Here is an 11567-nt window from a genome sequence, read left to right on the forward strand (position 1 = left end):
ATTAAAAGACGATTTTTTCTGTACCATGAGATCCACCTCTAAACCTCTAAATTAAAAATAAAGCAATTCTATTTTCACAAGCCTTGCCTTAAAATAATGCAAACTCAAACAAAAAGTTGTAACAAGTATTGGTCTCAAATAAAAGTTTAATTATTCAAAGTCATCCTTTTCTGAAATACCTTTTTTATAGGAATCCAATAAGTTTCAAGATAATGTTTTAATTTTGAAAAACCCTCTTAACACCAGAATTCAGAGAATTCCGACCTTTTCATGGCATCTACTTCCTTTTCAAAAGATCTTGACCAGGCAATGGATCTCAACATTCTTAAAAAATCATCTTTTCTGCTACAACAGCCATTTGTTGTTTTTTTAATCCAACGATCCCATGCCTAATCTCTATGAAAATCGTAGATGAATACTTCACATCCTAATAAAATAACAAAATGTTGTCAACAAGTAATCAGAACTTACATTGCATGAAATATAATATAAATATATGAGATATATAGAGATAAAATAAAGACACACCAATAAAAACAGATTCCAAAGCACGTATCTCCTCATTACAATAGTCAGTCATGCAATACAAAGGTTGAAAATTAACATTCCAAGATTTAATAACATTGAGCGCTTTTGAAATTGTCTCAAAAGTTTCACTTTCAGATACAAATGTTGCAACTATTTGATAATCAGCATTTGTTTTTACCACTAAGAAAAACAATGGCAACAAATATCGAGTAGTTTTTTATGTTGCATCTAAAAACACTATTTCATTACCATATCTATGTAGAAGTTTTTTTTGCCAATCAGCTTGATATACAAACAAAAGCTCATCACTTCTATGACTACTTTTTGGATGAAAATGTATTTTCACAGAAGCATCAGCCTTCCACTCACTTATTTTGTTTTCTAAACAATCTTGATCAATGCTTGAGAATCTTTAAAGTTAATAAATTATATATAATAATTAATAATTAAAATTATTCAATGATTATACTAATCATCGAATAATTTTATAGATTAAACCAAAACTCAAAATAAAAAAAATTATTACCTGAGCTTTTGACTTTCAATACCTATGTGTAAATGAATGACATTATTTCTTGGGTAGAATCTTCTGTTGTTAGAAGGAGGTAAATCCTTTTTTCCAAACATATCACTCACAGTAATTTTTAAGTCTCTTCATCTCGTGAACATTTGAAACACCTTGTTTTACAAATTTAGAAATCTTTGCTGACAATCAATGATCAATTTTCTGAGAGAGAAGTTCACTCTGAAGTTTTAAACAACAAATGATGTAACTAATCCACATTACTACAACTATGTTTGTTACCATTAATGGTGTACTCAAACATACATGTAACAAAAAATTAAAACTATGTGCATGCAAAAAATTAAAAAAAAACCAATACATGTGTAGAAATAAGCCTTACCATAAAAATTTGAATATATATATATTCATATGAGTTGTAAGAAACACATTTTAAAAAATCCAATTTTATATCAAATTCAATTTTCTGTTTTAGAAATTTTTTCCAGACATGTCTGAACAAATGTTGTATTCTATATAAATTATTTTTATGGTGCTGTTTTCTCATATTTTTCACATTTTCATGTAAAAAATATATTTGCTCCCCCTCTGAGTATATTTTATCCTACTTAAAGTTTTTAAAAATAACATTTCTTTTCTACATCCTTTACATCACAGATAAAATTTTCTGCATTGTTGAATAATTATTTATTGTAAAAATAATTTTGGCCAATTTTTCACTTATTCTGGATCACATTGCTGTATCTATAATTTTAGTAGCTATGAATAAAGAAGACTATAATTTTAAAATAATCACTCAAACTTTATTTATTTAACAAAAATCAATACAGGCTGCAATATTCTATCAAAGCACAAAATAATTATCTTTCCAAGGGGATAATTTCTGTGACACATTAGGCAGTCAATTTCCACTTTTATTTTATTAGAATATACTAGAGTATTTTGTTTTATCAAAGAATTTTTAACATCTTTTGACACTAGGCTCTTGTAATAATTTGTTAGATTGACAACCTGAAAAAAAAAAAAAATTGATCAGACTTTTTATGTGAACAATATTTCTATCTTTAAAATAAATATCATACAAAAATAACAAAAATTATAAAAAATCATACAAAAACGATTTTTAAAAATTTCACTCAAAAAGTGTAACTGGCAAAGTTAACTTAACAAATATCATTAAAATACCTTTAAATTAGTAAAATATATAATCTCTTTCATGTTAACTTTAGCTGGACATTCAAATTTCTTAGTGTCTTGAATAATCACATATTTGGATTTGTACCAATGATCAAGCTTCTGTAATAAAAAATAAAGACACTTACTTTTTTATTATTTAATATCTTAAAAGATTTTTTAATGAAATTGCAAATTTTCACAATTAAAATTAAATTTGCTTTTTACTTTTTGATTTTCTTTTGCTTCAATATACTTTTGCTTAGTATTATAATTCTGATCAAATCCATGATGACAGTCAAACCTTTTTACTGACATAACAATGTAAGGAGTATTACATTATTCTGAGGATGTTTCCCAAAATACATTATGCTTGCAGGAAAATATATCTAAAAATGAAACAATATATATATATACAGATAATAAAACACTAAAATACATATTACAACTTTAATGAGGTAACTCTGAACAATCATTTAGTTGTCATTGTTTCAATATTTTTTACCTGTACTACCAAACTCTTTTGGAGTTAAGAAAGCAGCAAACCGAACAGTATTGTATATCTCATAGTTATGAAGACATTTATTAGCTTCCTCAACCGAATTACATATCTAGGTGTCAATTTCATCTGAAATGTGAAGATCTAATTATTTCAAAATAAATGGAAAAAGATTGTAGAGCAAAAAATATCTAAAAATCATGCAAACTTGAAACTTTTGTAGGGTCATTAACAGATAGAACACAGCGCTCAACTTCTTCAACAGTATTATAAATACAAGTCGTTTTGCTATCTGAAAATTTAACTTATATAGTTTAGTGACTTTTTAGATGAACAAAAATTAAAAGTTCAGGTAAGTGATAAGTTAACCAAAACACCTTGCAAACTTAAAACATCTCCTGCCTCACTATTTGGTATGTCTGTGTCATCACAATCTGAAATATCTGAACTAATAACATAATAGTAAAATTTGATTACAATAAAAATTTTTCTTAATCTAGAATTTACTTCATTTGTTAAATGAAACAATTTTTTTTAAAATTTAAAAAAATTGAATATTAACTTATATTTTCTAGATTGATAAAAATTTAAAAATATCAAAACTATAAAAATTTAAACATTTAAATTAACATATGCCTTGTCATTTCCATTTCCATTTCAAAATTTCTTTTTTTTAGCATCAAAACCTTTTATTTTCTCTTAGCTAAGAAGCCTGTAAAATATTTTAAATAAGCGCGTTTTGAAAAATTAAAAATTAAAATTGAATATTTCGCATAACTTAGAAATAATTATTTACGCATAATTATGTATTGCGAGTTAGTGGACTTTGATCGTATTCTGAGTGATACTTTCTTGCGCTTACCTTGCTTCAGTGAATTGATATAACTCGTAAGCATCTGCGTATCGAAATTTTTCTTATTACGGTACGATACGATAAGATATCGGAATGTGCGTATCGTAAGTTTTTTTATATTACAATAATATCGTACCCAAAAAATTTGCACGATAAAGTTTCATAATTTATTGATTCATTGTGACATTTATCGTTCAGTTACGGTAAATCTCATAACTCATATTTTTTTAAAAAAAACCTAAATAAAAAAAAACATTCTTAAAAATGACATTATTGTATACCATTTTATAGCTTAAACATCCAGCTTTTATAAAACGTATATATTTTTGTAAAGTTATCATGCCGTTTGCATTTGAAGCTGTTTATAGAAAAATTTGTTCTAATTTTTTTTTTTTTTTTTTTTCAAAATATTTTTTCAAATTTGATATTTATTTTTGTCACTAATAAGCTTAAAATAATTTATAACTTTTAAACCTTTCTTTTTATTGCATAGTTCAAGTATTGTCTTTCAATTGAGCTATTGCAACACAATTTTCCATGTTGAATATTTAAGAAAATTGGTTTCTGTGTAAAATGTAAAAAAAAAATTTTAACCACAACTTTTATATTATTATATTCACAAAAAGGTTTAAGCTTTAAGTTCTTTTTTTATATGGAGTAGGTAGTTTCAAGAAATAAAAAATTGATCCCATAAACTGTATAAAAACAACTATGCAAAATGAACGGTTGCTAGGCATTTCGGGGGCCCTATCTACCAAATAAAAAACCTAACAGTGTCACTAACGGCGATCTTCTATTTGACTTAAGTAAGGGTCTGCGTCTTGTTATTTTTTTTAATCGAGACGAGACGAGACGATCCTAAAAGCTTTGTCCCGATTAGCGATAAAATTCAAGACAATTTTCAATTTTCAGTCGAAATCCGGGACGATACCGAGACAAGACGAGATGTCCCGGACAAAATAGGAACTTTACAATTTCCCGGAATTTACATCTTTTTAACGGGACATAACGAGACATAACGAGACATACTAGTTAATCCTTAATATAAAGTTTAATGAATTTCTGGCACAATTACCATTATTTATTTCAGCTGCTATTATTGATATTGTTATACCATTTACATAAACACAGCTTTGTAAAAGTTAATGGTAGCAACTGAAATCAGTGGAAAAAATATATTTTTGGGATAGTATTTAAATCTTTCCATTAAAATATGTTGGAAGAAGGGGATAAATGTGTCCGAGGGCTAAGTTTCTGATCATTTAGTATTGTTTACCGCTGAGGTCAGTATTCACTTCTAATGCAAGAGTTTGTTCTACACTCATATTTAAGGGAAAGGTTATCCAAAGTGTCTTTAACTTTTTTGATCCATAAAACATTTGACTTTTTTTAAAAATTTTAATTCTTGCAGAGACTAACAATAGAGCAAGATTTCAATACCTAGTTCTTTTATTTTTTCTCTTTTCCTATGCTCTCCAAGGACCACCCATTGTTTATGGGATTTTCCAGAACCAAAATGGCTACTTTTAATGGTCATAAGATTTTCTTGAAGCCATTGGTATTCTTTTTCTTTAAAAGAATCATAATTTCTACCAAATTGTTTTAGTTTTTTTCTTCACTTTTGAATTAAATCTATCTAAAGTAGCATTAATTTATGCTCTATTTGCTAATTTCTTCAGTTTTATTTGATTTCGTTAAGTAAATCCTTCCAAATTCGTAAATTATCCACTCCTAATTCACGTATATTCGGGATAAGATCTAACCTTTTTGTTGTTGTTGTTTTTAAAATCATTAAAATATATCAGAAACATTTTTGAGTACTTTATGTTATTTTTCACTTTACACTGTTTAACATTGTATGTTATAACTTCTTTGACAATTATCACATTACGTTCCCTATAATGTTTAAGTAAATAATGTTACTTGTATATTATACAGGAAATACTGAAGTTATTAAGTAATGCTATTTCAAATATCTAGCACTTCTTGAATAATAAATCATTATTCAAGTTAAAACATTTTAACAAATTTCTAAGTAGCATATGATGACAAAAATATGTTTCTTGAAACTATATTTGATATGTTGAAACAAGTCATACAAGTTAAAAACTCAAATTCAAGAAATACAAATGTCAATTAGTCCATAAAAACCTTGTTTTCCGCTATTTTCATTTGTTTTGATATAATAAACCACTGTTAAAAAATGGCGGAAGACAAGGTTTTTATGGGTTCATTGACATTTGTATTTCTTCAAAAAATATATAAAGTTATAAGATTATCTTCAAAGTAAATATAGACTTTAATTTAGATTAAAAGTTCTCCATTTTTACTAAATAAAAATCTCTCATTTTTTAGATTTCTTCGAAAATAATATTAAATTTTTTAATTTCTTTTAACCATAAAAAGGTAAAATATAAGTTTTATTAAAATACTGCTTTTACTTTTTAAATAAATGATCATTCTAATTTAATATTATTTAAAAAAGGGCGCTATATTTATCAAAAAATTGTGAGGGGTTTAGTACCATTTTCAGTGGCGGATCTACAGTACGGCGGATTAGACGGCCGCCTAAGGAGAAGTATTTTATAATAGTTAATGTGTTACTTTATATTTTTGAAACTTCAGATCTTTTTATGCTTTACGGTTGCACAAAGTTGGCAAATAACAAGATTGCAAACCGCGGAAATGAGCGATAGTGTCAAAAACTCTGATTAGGCGGAATGGCTTTTTCATGCATAAGGCGAAACAAATTTCGCCTAATCTGAGGCTTAAAAAGTCTGGAAATTATAAAAATTAGACTGATTGCATAGTGGGCCAGATATATAGGATATGGTGGACAAAACCTAATTATTACCCAATTGCTCCCCAAATCCATTTAGATATGTAAATAATCATTATATATGAAATAATATTTATTTTTATCAAGAATATTTTAATTTTTAATGACAAAATTACAATTAATAGGCTTAGTAAAAAAAATTTTTTTAAATCAAACTTCTTTTCAAAAATCAAACAACAAATTGTGTTTAGCTACAAAGAATAAGAAGAAGGTGGAGCTGATTCCCTCAGCAAAGCCAGAACTTCACTGGGGATTTTTTTAAAACTCTTACTATTTTTGTTATGACCTTTTCTTAATGATGTTATGACAGGATCACTAGATACAAGTAGTCTGTTAACCAGGTCGCGATTTGTCTCTATTCTAGAAGTCTTTCTACTGAAATCTTCCCTAAACTTTTTAAAATCCTTGTTGCGGGCCTCTTGTGCCTCCTCTGACATCAGTCCAATTGGCAAGTACTGTCTAGCAATAATGGCATGGCCATGAACTAAAATTTTGTGTACTGATTGTGACATGTAATACCAGGAATACTTAGATATGTAAAGTTTAAGAGCAGTAATACAAAACTCTTTAAACTTGACAGTACCAATTTGAAATCCAGATGATAAAGTGACTAGAATGATGTAAAAATAAAATAAAAGAGTTTCATCTACTTTCAAAATTTTGGCAGTTGATTGATAGCCTGCAAAGGCTCGTCGGGCGGTGTTTCCATCATTACTGGTACCTACTAATTGCATATATGTGATAGTTAACCTGATGATTCATATACAAGTATTTATGTAATTTCACTTACCAGATCCTCCACTTTTTGGGAAATCCACAACCAGTCCTATTTGGTTCATAAATTCTGTCTGGATACGTTTCTTCATTTGCTTAACATTTTCCTTATCTTCAATAGCTCTAGACTGCCACTTTTGAGTTTCCAGCTTGTATTCCAATATGTAATACCATTTCAAAAAACCTAATCCAGGAATGAAGGCTTTATATTTCCTTATATTTCCAACTTTATATTTCCCCGGTTTGCATCCTTCCATTTCTTTTGATATACTTTTAAAAACGCAGCACATCCAGTAGAACCCAAATTCATAGAGACTAGAATAGCTTCTACAGACAAAGAAAATGATTTATCACTAGGTTTTAGTTGGTCATGCCGTATACGTTTATGGACATCACTTATCTTCATATCAACTACAAAAAAATGATTTTAACATAATTAGTGCAACCACTATAAACTAATATAACATGAATATGGCCATTATTTTCATTTCAGCTACATTTAATTAGGCCAGTATAATAAGCACAGCACCTATTATTACCTAAAACCAAAAAAATAGGTTTGTCGCGAATAGCATTTTACGAAAATATCTTTTTTTAAATGTTTACCAAACTTAAAGGGGCAGCTAAGAGCAGAATTAAACACCACCAACAGGCTGTACATATATTGTATTAACTTATTTTAACATTAATAAGCTGTTCCAGCAGGTTCTAAACTATATGCGCCACTTTTAATATAATATTTTGATAATATAAATAAGAATCTTGCCTTTATATTTCAAAATGAAACTGTGAGTTTAATACAAGACCTTGGAATTTGTGGTGGTATTTTTCGTAAAGCTATAAAATTAAATTTTAATAATGTGTCAATTAATTTCGCATATGTTAAATAGTTTAAAGGTTATTCATTGTCATAGTTGTAGGTGATATATCTATTATAAAAATTAATAAATGAATTTCTAAATATATTCAATTGTAAATGATATTTGTACATTTATGATGTACTATCAAACTACAAATAATGTTTTAAACCATACATTATGCTCTTATATACATAATATACTAAGTAGTTGGAAGTATTTCGAATATTTTTTTTTGAGGTTTTGTCTACCACCTGGCCCACTGTGGATTGGATTAAAATTTGGCCGGTTGGGTTTTAGTTGATGCTTAAAAAATCTGGAAATAAAGAAAATATGTTTACTTAAATTAAAATTGGGTCGATTGGGTTATAATTTAGGCATAAAAAGTCTGGAAATTAAACAAATTTGTCCGATTAGGTTAGGGTTTTTGCTCTTTTCGAATTTCTACATTAAGATGTCTAATATTTTTGATAATGTACGAATTGCTTTAGAGAGAAACGATATAGCTACTCTCGAGGAGATTAACAAGAAGTTGTCCTTTGAAGTTGATTCTCTGTGTTTTTTAACTGAAGAAAACTTAAATTTATTAATTAATCAAGTTCATCTAAAGCGAAATATCTTCGCAGAAGCATACTTAAGCAAAAATGCAAAATCAAATAAACTTGTACCTATTCTGTAAGTTATTATTTGCTTATACTTCAGATTAAATAACTTAATGTAAATAAAGAAATAATGCTTTATTTTTATTGTTATTAAATTAGAGGTTTTATGTATAAAGCAATACTGCTTTATTTACATTAAGTTGTTTAATCAGAGGTTTTAATATGCATAGCATGTTGTTCAAGTTTTGCTAGCAAAGCATAAGTCAGTTTTACAGATTATAAAATAATTTTTTAATATTATATTGATTGAGTTGAATTTTAGTTCATATTGAATATGAACTAGAATTCAACTGCAAAAGCTACTTTTATATATATATATATATGTATATATATATATATATATATATATATATATATATATCAAGAAATCCATAATAATAAAGCCACATATACATATGTAAGTATTGTTATTTTTAAATGTAAAAGTATATTCATTTTTTAAATTCATTTTAGATCAACTTCATCTGGTAACTGTCTCTACAGCTCAGTATCATTAGTTATTGTGGGAAATAATTCATTAGTGGATATTTTAAGGGTTCTCACCTCAATGGAATTGTATATTAATGCTGATTTTTATTCGAAACATCCAATATTTAATGATATAATTAACAGTGGTAAATATATTTTTTTTTCTTATGATAACATTTTAAAGATGACATTGTCTAAAACTGTTGTTGATCAAGATATCACTAAAAATGAAGAATGTGTTCGGTCGGAAGCAATTAATAATTGCTTTGAAAATCAATGGTCATCTTTTATGTGTATCTTAGGTCTTTCATCTGTTGTCAATTCACAAATTTTTTGTCATTATCCTGAATTTGGACTTGATCGTTTTTTTTTTTGCATTTAACAGAATAATAAAACCAAGGGTTACCGAGTTGAAGCCAACAAGAAACAAAGTAATACATATAATGTTCTGTCAGGTAGGTAAGTTACCATCAGGGGTTGCTTTTACACCAAATCATTTTGTACCGCTTGTTGTTTATGATTTAAAAGTGTCACGTAAAAGAAATTTTTTTTCTGTTATGATGCCAGCCAAATTAAAAAAGTTTGATGAAACTCCAACAAAGGAAAAAAAGCAACTGTTTTTGAATTTTTTTATCCTCTAAAGGAGCTACTAAATCTTCAACAACATCTGAATTAGATTTGTCTGCAAAAGATAATTTCAATGGTGATATTAATAAATGCTTGATTGTACCTAATGTTGAAAGCTCAATTGACTTTGTTAATAAATCTTTTGACGAATTTGATGTTGCAAATTTTCGAGAACTACGAAGAGAGTTACAATGTAACAAAATTCTGTTTCGTCAAAAAATTCTTCATTTAGTAAAGAATGTGTTTATCCCAGATAATTCTTTCAATTTTCCACAAGGCAAAAACAATAGAAAGTTTTCAATCAAATGGCTAGAGACATTTTCTTGGCTTTGTTATTCTAAAAAATTAAATGGTAGATTTTGCTTGCCATGTGTATTATTTGGAGATGATTTTCCAACAAAGAATTACAAAGTTTCAGTGTTATTTAAAGAACCACTGAAAAATTTTAATGACGCTTTCCCAGCCTTAAAACACCATTGTGATCCAAACATTAACGGTTTGCATTCTCAAACGCAGAGTCTATTTAATGATGTTATGAGGCAAGCTGCTGGTGATACAAAACCTATTTATGATATCATAGATCAAAACACCCTTGCAGAGATATCTGAGAATAAAAAAAAACTTGGACCAATAATTGATACTATTATTTTGTGTGGCCGTCAAGGACTTGCTCTAAGAGGTCATTAGGTTATTAGGTAGAGGTCAAGAGGTTATTAGCAACTTCACCTGTGACTACATGTTCTTGTGAAAGATCTATTTCAAGTCTTTGCAGATTGAAAACCTGGTCAAGATCAACTATGTCTGGAGATCGTTTGAATGGTTTAGCATTGATGTATACACATAGAGATATAGTTCCAGATACTCAAGAAGTTATTAAAAAATTAGTGCAAAGAAATGGTAATCGTAGGTTAAACCTTTCGTGAGAATATGAACACTTCCGTGATTCAGAGATTGTATAAACTTTACGTTATATTTATTGTTATATATTTTGTTATATTCAATTAAAAAATTTGTCTTTAATTATAAAGCTCTTGGTTTTCTTTTCGTTTTGCAACTTAATGAATAGTTTAAAAAACTAAATAGTTTAATTTAAGCTGATTAATTAAAGTTCCATTAAATCCATTATTTGACAGAAGAGAAGTGTCTTTAGCCATATATGAATGATAATAGTAATCCTCAAATTGACTAAAAATTGGCAAATAAAAAAAGACCGTTAGCGCTGATGCTATATAATGCGCTGATGATGGTAGCGCTGATTTTAATCTGAACATCACTAAGATTATTTTAATTAAAATTACTATAGAAATTGTGTTCTTATTTTTATAAAGGTAAGCTATCATCAAGAAAAAGTCATTTCAAATCATGCAAATAGGGTGGTTCCATTGGGGGAGCTATGCGTTGGTAGCCCCCCACGCCTAGACAAAGTGAAAACTTAAACGGAAATGGAAACTTTTTAAAAGTATGAATCCGAGTGGGAAGGAGAGTTTACGAATAATTAACGGAGGATAGATAGTGTTTATTTGGTATCTGAGAGTTTTAGTGTCTGGGAGAAATTGGGTTATGGGGCCAGGGGGCGGTCATTTAAAAAAAAAAAATTGCCGAAGGAGAAATAAATCCTGGATCCGCCCCTGATTTTTGTTGTTGTTTTGAATCACTGTGCGTCATTTCTGGCTGGCAAAAAATTTTCTTCACTGCGAAAGCGCGAGTTAGATATCTAGTTAATATAATTGATCTGTCTCGTAACGTTTCGTAATTATCCGGGAC

General features: G+C 28.1%; 1 long non-coding RNA gene and 2 pseudogenes across 4 annotated transcripts in view; 1 reads left to right on the forward strand and 2 right to left on the reverse strand.

Annotated features, from left to right (window-relative positions):
- The window catches only part of LOC149883972 (uncharacterized), a 312658-nt pseudogene extending 309199 nt beyond the window's left edge, over positions 1–3459 (reverse strand). The window contains exons 1-11 of the transcript XR_016455924.1: positions 3360–3459; positions 3101–3171; positions 2918–3015; positions 2730–2835; positions 2453–2613; positions 2237–2347; positions 1880–2062; positions 1786–1795; positions 1055–1428; positions 529–938; positions 180–427 (exon numbers count right to left, since the gene is read on the reverse strand). The product of XR_016455924.1 is annotated as an uncharacterized LOC149883972 (transcript). The remainder of the gene's footprint in view (positions 1–179; positions 428–528; positions 939–1054; positions 1429–1785; positions 1796–1879; positions 2063–2236; positions 2348–2452; positions 2614–2729; positions 2836–2917; positions 3016–3100; positions 3172–3359) is intronic.
- A 3937-nt stretch (positions 3460–7396) lies between these two features.
- On the reverse strand, positions 7397–8305 carry LOC149884004 (uncharacterized). Of its 2 annotated transcripts, none has more exons than XR_016455462.1 (2): positions 7956–8305; positions 7397–7600 (listed from the first exon to the last, which is right to left on the reverse strand). It is a non-coding gene; the product is annotated as an uncharacterized LOC149884004 (long non-coding RNA). The 2 variants fall into 2 exon arrangements; XR_016455461.1 differs by lacking the exon at positions 7956–8305 and adding an exon at positions 7796–7869.
- A 165-nt stretch (positions 8306–8470) lies between these two features.
- LOC149884005 (uncharacterized) lies at positions 8471–10830 on the forward strand (annotated as a pseudogene). Its single transcript, XR_016455419.1, has 2 exons — positions 8471–8721; positions 9162–10830. The product of XR_016455419.1 is annotated as an uncharacterized LOC149884005 (transcript).
- Positions 10831–11567: the final 737 nt, after the last annotated feature.

The sequence above is a fragment of the Hydra viridissima genome, unplaced genomic scaffold (genome assembly GCF_058129835.1).
Source record: "Hydra viridissima isolate aposymbiotic clone 2 unplaced genomic scaffold, HvirCarnegie_v1 scaffold_9, whole genome shotgun sequence".
Classification (NCBI taxonomy): Eukaryota; Metazoa; Cnidaria; class Hydrozoa; order Anthoathecata; family Hydridae; genus Hydra; species Hydra viridissima.